Here is a 7,500-nt window from a genome sequence, read left to right as displayed (position 1 = left end):
CCGAGTTGCCTGGTTCCCAAAATCGGCCAAATATTAGGCAAAGTGCCGCTGTCCGCCCGGTTCCCCAAACGCCCCTGGTCGCCCAACTCAGGGGAGAAGTGCTGAAGTCAGGCCGAGTTGCCTGGTTCCCTGAAACGGCCAAATATTAGGCAAAGTGCCGCTGTCCGCCCGGTTCCTCACACGCCCCTGGTCGCCCAACTTACCGGCAGAAGTGCTGAAGTCAGGCCGACCTGCCTGGTTCCCTGGAGCGGCCAAATATCAGGCAAAGTGCCGCTGTCCGCCCGGTTCCCCAAACGCCCCTGGTCGCCCAACTGACCGGCAGAAGTGCTGAAATGAGGCCGACCTGCCTGGTTCCCCGGAGCGGCCAAATATTAGGCAAAGTGCCGCTGTCCGCCCGGTTCCCCAAACGCCCCTGGTCGCCCAACTCAGGGGAGAAGTGCTGAAGTCAGGCCGAGTTGCCTGGTTCCCTGAAACGGCCAAATATTAGGCAAAGTGCCGCTGTCCGCCCGGTTCCTCACACGCCCCTGGTCGCCCAACTTACCGGCAGAAGTGCTGAAGTCAGGCCGACCTGCCTGGTTCCCTGGAGCGGCCAAATATCAGGCAAAGTGCCGCTGTCCGCCCGGTTCCCCAAACGCCCCTGGTCGCCCAACTCAGGGGCAGAAGTGCTGAATTGAGGCCGACCTGCCTGGTTCCCTGGAGCGGCTAAAAATTAGGCAAAGTGCCGCTGTCCGCCCGGTTCCTCAAACGCCCCTGGTCGCCCAACTCAGGGGAGAAGTGCTGAAGTCAGGCCGACCTGCCTGGTTCCCTGGAGCGGCTAAAAATTAGGCAAAGTGCCGGTGTCAAACGCCCCTGGTCGCCCAGCCCAAAAAATGACAAAGTCCCACAAACGCCCCTGGTCGCCCAAACACTAAACGCCCCTGGTCGCCCAGCCGAAAAAATGACTAAGTGCCAACAGCGCCCCTGGTCGCCCAAACACTCAACGCCCCTGGTCGCCCAGCCGAAAAAATGACTAAGTGCCAACGGCGCCCCTGGTCGCCCAGCCGAAAAAATGACTAAGTGCCAACAGCGCCCCTGGTCGCCCAAACACTCAACGCCCCTGGTCGCCCAGCCGAAAAAATGACTAAGTGCCAACAGCGCCCCTGGTCGCCCAGCCTTAAAAATGACTAAGTGCTAACAGCGCCCCTGGTCGCCCAGCCTTAAAAAATGACAAAGTCACACTTCAGGCCGAATTGTGCTGAAGTGAGGCCGACCTGCCTGGTTCCCTGGAGCGGCCAAATATTAGGCAAAGTGCCGGTGTCCGCCCGGTTCCCCAAACGCCCCTGGTCGCCCAACTCAGGGGCAGAAGTGCTGAAGTGAGGCCGACCTGCCTGGTTCCCAAAATCGGCCAAATATTAGGCAAAGTGCCGGTGTCCGCCCGGTTCCCCAAACGCCCCTGGTCGCCCAACTCAGGGGCAGAAGTGCTGAAGTCAGGCCGACCTGCCTGGTTCCCTGGAGCGGCCAAATAACAGGCAAAGTGCCGGTGTCCGCCCGGTTCCCCAAACGCCCCTGGTCGCCCAACTGACCGGCAGAAGTGCTGAAATGAGGCCGACCTGCCTGGTTCCCCGGAGCGGCCAAATATTAGGCAAAGTGCCGCTGTCCGCCCGGTTCCCCAAACGCCCCTGGTCGCCCAACTCAGGGGAGAAGTGCTGAAGTCAGGCCGAGTTGCCTGGTTCCCTGAAACGGCCAAATATTAGGCAAAGTGCCGCTGTCCGCCCGGTTCCTCACACGCCCCTGGTCGCCCAACTTACCGGCAGAAGTGCTGAAGTCAGGCCGACCTGCCTGGTTCCCTGGAGCGGCCAAATATCAGGCAAAGTGCCGCTGTCCGCCCGGTTCCTCAAACGCCCCTGGTCGCCCAACTCAGGGGCAGAAGTGCAGGAATGAGGCCGACCTGCCTGGTTCCCTGGAGCGGCTAAAAATTAGGCAAAGTGCCGGTGTCAAACGCCCCTGGTCGCCCAGCCCAAAAAATGACAAAGTCCCACAAACGCCCCTGGTCGCCCAAACACTAAACGCCCCTGGTCGCCCAGCCGAAAAAATGACAAAGTCCCACAGACGCCCCTGGTCGCCCAAACACTCAACGCCCCTGGTCGCCCATCCGAAAAAATGACAAAGTGCCAACAGCGCCCCTGGTCGCCCAGCCCAAAAAATGACAAAGTGCCAACAGCGCCCCTGGTCGCCCAGCCTTAAAATATGACAAAGTCACACTTCAGGCCGAATTGTGCTGAACAGAGGCCGACCTGCCTGGTTCCCTGGAGCGGCCAAATAACAGGCAATGTCCCGGTGTCTGCCCGGTCCCTCAAACGCCCCTGGTCGCCCAGGATTAAAATATGACAAAGTCCCACTTCAGGCCGACTTGTGCTGAGCAGAGGCCGGCGTTCCTGGTTCCCTGGAGCGGCCGAATTAAAGGCAAAGTCCCGGTGTCAGCCCGGTCCCACAAACGCCCCTGGTCGCCCAGCCACACGGCGCCCCTGGTCGCCCATCCACAAAAACGGCAAAGTGTCAAAAATGCCCCTGGTCGCCCAGCCAATAAACGCCCCTGGTCGCCCATTCATAAAAACGGCAAAGTGTCAAAAATGCCCCTGGTCGCCCAGCCACTAGCCGCCCCTGGTCGCCCATCCATAAAAACGGCAAAGTGTCAAAAATGCCCCTGGTCGCCCAGCAAACAAACGCCCCTGGTCGCCCATCCATAAAAACGGCAAAGTGTCAAAAATGCCCCTGGTCGCCCAGCAAACAAACGCCCCTGGTCGCCCATCCATAAAAACGGCAAAGTGTCAAAAATGCCCCTGGTCGCCCAGCAAACAAACGCCCCTGGTCGCCCATCCATAAAAACGGCAAAGTGTCAAAAATGCCCCTGGTCGCCCAGCAAACAAACGCCCCTGGTCGCCCATCCATAAAAACGGCAAAGTGTCAAAAATGCCCCTGGTCGCCCAGCAAACAAACGCCCCTGGTCGCCCATCCATAAAAACGGCAAAGTGTCAAAAATGCCCCTGGTCGCCCAGCAAACAAACGCCCCTGGTCGCCCATCCATAAAAACGGCAAAGTGTCAAAAATGCCCCTGGTCGCCCAGCAAACAAACGCCCCTGGTCGCCCATCCATAAAAACGGCAAAGTGTCAAAAATGCCCCTGGTCGCCCAGCAAACAAACGCCCCTGGTCGCCCATCCATAAAAACGGCAAAGTGTCAAAAATGCCCCTGGTCGCCCAGCAAACAAACGCCCCTGGTCGCCCATCCATAAAAACGGCAAAGTGTCAAAAATGCCCCTGGTCGCCCAGCAAACAAACGCCCCTGGTCGCCCATCCATAAAAACGGCAAAGTGTCAAAAATGCCCCTGGTCGCCCAGCAAACAAACGCCCCTGGTCGCCCATCCATAAAAACGGCAAAGTGTCAAAAATGCCCCTGGTCGCCCAGCAAACAAACGCCCCTGGTCGCCCATCCATAAAAACGGCAAAGTGTCAAAAATGCCCCTGGTCGCCCAGCAAACAAACGCCCCTGGTCGCCCATCCATAAAAACGGCAAAGTGTCAAAAATGCCCCTGGTCGCCCAGCAAACAAACGCCCCTGGTCGCCCATCCATAAAAACGGCAAAGTGTCAAAAATGCCCCTGGTCGCCCAGCAAACAAACGCCCCTGGTCGCCCATCCATAAAAACGGCAAAGTGTCAAAAATGCCCCTGGTCGCCCAGCAAACAAACGCCCCTGGTCGCCCATCCATAAAAACGGCAAAGTGTCAAAAATGCCCCTGGTCGCCCAGCAAACAAACGCCCCTGGTCGCCCATCCATAAAAACGGCAAAGTGTCAAAAATGCCCCTGGTCGCCCAGCAAACAAACGCCCCTGGTCGCCCATCCATAAAAACGGCAAAGTGTCAAAAATGCCCCTGGTCGCCCAGCAAACAAACGCCCCTGGTCGCCCATCCATAAAAACGGCAAAGTGTCAAAAATGCCCCTGGTCGCCCAGCAAACAAACGCCCCTGGTCGCCCATCCATAAAAACGGCAAAGTGTCAAAAATGCCCCTGGTCGCCCAGCAAACAAACGCCCCTGGTCGCCCATCCATAAAAACGGCAAAGTGTCAAAAATGCCCCTGGTCGCCCAGCAAACAAACGCCCCTGGTCGCCCATCCATAAAAACGGCAAAGTGTCAAAAATGCCCCTGGTCGCCCAGCAAACAAACGCCCCTGGTCGCCCATCCATAAAAACGGCAAAGTGTCAAAAATGCCCCTGGTCGCCCAGCAAACAAACGCCCCTGGTCGCCCATCCATAAAAACGGCAAAGTGTCAAAAATGCCCCTGGTCGCCCAGCAAACAAACGCCCCTGGTCGCCCATCCATAAAAACGGCAAAGTGTCAAAAATGCCCCTGGTCGCCCAGCAAACAAACGCCCCTGGTCGCCCATCCATAAAAACGGCAAAGTGTCAAAAATGCCCCTGGTCGCCCAGCAAACAAACGCCCCTGGTCGCCCATCCATAAAAACGGCAAAGTGTCAAAAATGCCCCTGGTCGCCCAGCAAACAAACGCCCCTGGTCGCCCATCCATAAAAACGGCAAAGTGTCAAAAATGCCCCTGGTCGCCCAGCAAACAAACGCCCCTGGTCGCCCATCCATAAAAACGGCAAAGTGTCAAAAATGCCCCTGGTCGCCCAGCAAACAAACGCCCCTGGTCGCCCATCCATAAAAACGGCAAAGTGTCAAAAATGCCCCTGGTCGCCCAGCAAACAAACGCCCCTGGTCGCCCATCCATAAAAACGGCAAAGTGTCAAAAATGCCCCTGGTCGCCCAGCAAACAAACGCCCCTGGTCGCCCATCCATAAAAACGGCAAAGTGTCAAAAATGCCCCTGGTCGCCCAGCAAACAAACGCCCCTGGTCGCCCATCCATAAAAACGGCAAAGTGTCAAAAATGCCCCTGGTCGCCCAGCAAACAAACGCCCCTGGTCGCCCATCCATAAAAACGGCAAAGTGTCAAAAATGCCCCTGGTCGCCCAGCAAACAAACGCCCCTGGTCGCCCATCCATAAAAACGGCAAAGTGTCAAAAATGCCCCTGGTCGCCCAGCAAACAAACGCCCCTGGTCGCCCATCCATAAAAACGGCAAAGTGTCAAAAATGCCCCTGGTCACCCAGCAAACAAACGCCCCTGGTCGCCCATCCATAAAAACGGCAAAGTGTCAAAAATGCCCCTGGTCGCCCAGCAAACAAACGCCCCTGGTCGCCCATCCATAAAAACGGCAAAGTGTCAAAAATGCCCCTGGTCGCCCAGCAAACAAACGCCCCTGGTCGCCCATCCATAAAAAATGACTAAGTGCAAACAGCGCCCCTGGTCGCCCAAACACTCAACGCCCCTGGTCGCCCAGCCGAAAAAATGACTAAGTGCCAACGGCGCCCCTGGTCGCCCAAACACTCAACGCCCCTGGTCGCCCAGCCTTAAAAATGACTAAGTGCAAACGGCGCCCCTGGTCGCCCAGCCGAAAAAATGACAAAGTGCCAACAGCGCCCCTGGTCGCCCAACCGAAAAAATGACTAAGTGCCCGCATCTTTTGCGTTGACCCCCCACCTCTACCCTCAAACCAAAAAGATGCGGAGGTTTGACCCAGATCTCCAAAACACTATCGGCACATATATAGGGAACAGCATTTTAAGAGCTTTTGGAGCCGAAAATATGACAAAGTCCCACTTTTTCGAAAATATGACAAAGTCCCACTTTTCGAAAATATGACAAAGTCCCACTTTTTCGAAAATATGGCAAAGTCCCACTTTTCTGAAAATATGACAGAGTGCCACTTTTATCACAAATGAGTGCCTGGCTCCCCGGCAATGTGAAACACGAACACGGACTGGAGAAGCGGGCGGCTTTGCCGCTCGCCGCGGCCTCGCTCCGGAAGGGGGGGGGGGCCGCTTATGAAACACGAACACGGACTGGAGAAGCGGGCGGCGTTGCCGCTCGCCGCGGCCTCGCTCCGGGTGGGGGGGGGCCGCTAATGAAACACGAACACGGACTGGAGAAGCGGGCGGCTTTGCCGCTCTTCCCGGCCTCGCTCCGAGCGGGCGGGCCGAATATTAAACACGAACACGGACCGGAGAAGCGGGCGGCTCTGCCGCTCGCCGCGGCCTTTCGGGGGGGCCGCTTATGAAACACGAACACGGACCGGAGAAGCGGTCGGCTTAGCCGCTCTTCCCGGCCTCGCTCCGAGCGGGCGGGCCGAATATTAAACACGAACACGGACCGGAGAAGCGGGCGGCCTTTTGGCTCGCCGCGGCCTTTCGGGGGGGCCGCTTATGAAACACGAACACGGACCGGAGAAGCGGTCGGCTTAGCCGCTCTTCCCGGCCTCGCTCCGAGCGGGCGGGCCGAATATTAAACACGAACACGGACCGGAGAAGCGGGCGGCCTTTTGGCTCGCCGCGGCCTTTCGGGGGGGCCGCTTATGAAACACGAACACGGACCGGAGAAGCGGTCGGCTTAGCCGCTCTTCCCGGCCTCGCTCCGAGCGGGCGGGCCGAATATTAAACACGAACACGGACCGGAGAAGCGGGCGGCCTTTTGGCTCGCCGCGGCCTTTCGGGGGGGCCGCTTATGAAACACGAACACGGACCGGAGAAGCGGTCGGCTTAGCCGCTCTCCCCGGCCTCGCTCCGAGCGGGCGGGCCGAATATTAAACACGAACACGGACCGGAGAAGCGGGCGGCCTTTTGGCTCGCCGCGGCCTTTCGGGGGGGCCGCTTATGAAACACGAACACGGACCGGAGAAGCGGTCGGCTTAGCCGCTCTCCCCGGCCTCGCTCCGAGCGGGCGGGCCGAATATTAAACACGAACACGGACCGGAGAAGCGGGCGGCCTTTTGGCTCGCCGCGGCCTTTCGGGGGGGCCGCTTATGAAACACGAACACGGACCGGAGAAGCGGTCGGCTTAGCCGCTCTCCCCGGCCTCGCTCCGAGCGGGCGGGCCGAATATTAAACACGAACACGGACCGGAGAAGCGGGCGGCCTTTTGGCTCGCCGCGGCCTTTCGGGGGGGCCGCTTATGAAACACGAACACGGACCGGAGAAGCGGTCGGCTTAGCCGCTCTCCCCGGCCTCGCTCCGAGCGGGCGGGCCGAATATTAAACACGAACACGGACCGGAGAAGCGGGCGGCCTTTTGGCTCGCCGCGGCCTCGCTCCAGGCGGGCCGCTTAACGAACACGGACCAGAGAAAGCGGGCGGCCTTTCGGCTCGCCCCGGCCTCGCTCCAAGCGGGCCGCTTAACGAACACGGACTAAAGAAAGCGGGCGGCCTTTCGGCTCGCCCCGGCCTCGCTCCAAGCGGGCCGCTTAACGAACACGGACTAAAGAAAGCGGGCGGCCTTTCGGCTCGCCCCGGCCTCGCTCCAGGCGGGCCGCTTAACGAACACGGACCGGGGCAGCGGGCGGCCCCACGCGCTCGCCGCGGCCTCGCTCCGAGCGGGCCGCGTAACGAACACGAACACGGACCGGAGAAGCGGGC

The sequence above is a fragment of the Hippichthys cyanospilos genome, unplaced genomic scaffold (genome assembly GCF_059441005.1).
Source record: "Hippichthys cyanospilos isolate Australia breed blue-spotted pipefish unplaced genomic scaffold, RoL_Hcya_1.0 HiC_scaffold_117, whole genome shotgun sequence".
Taxonomy (NCBI): Eukaryota; Metazoa; Chordata; class Actinopteri; order Syngnathiformes; family Syngnathidae; genus Hippichthys; species Hippichthys cyanospilos.
The sequence above is the reverse complement of the archived record's forward strand: the minus strand, read 5'-3'. Positions refer to the sequence as shown.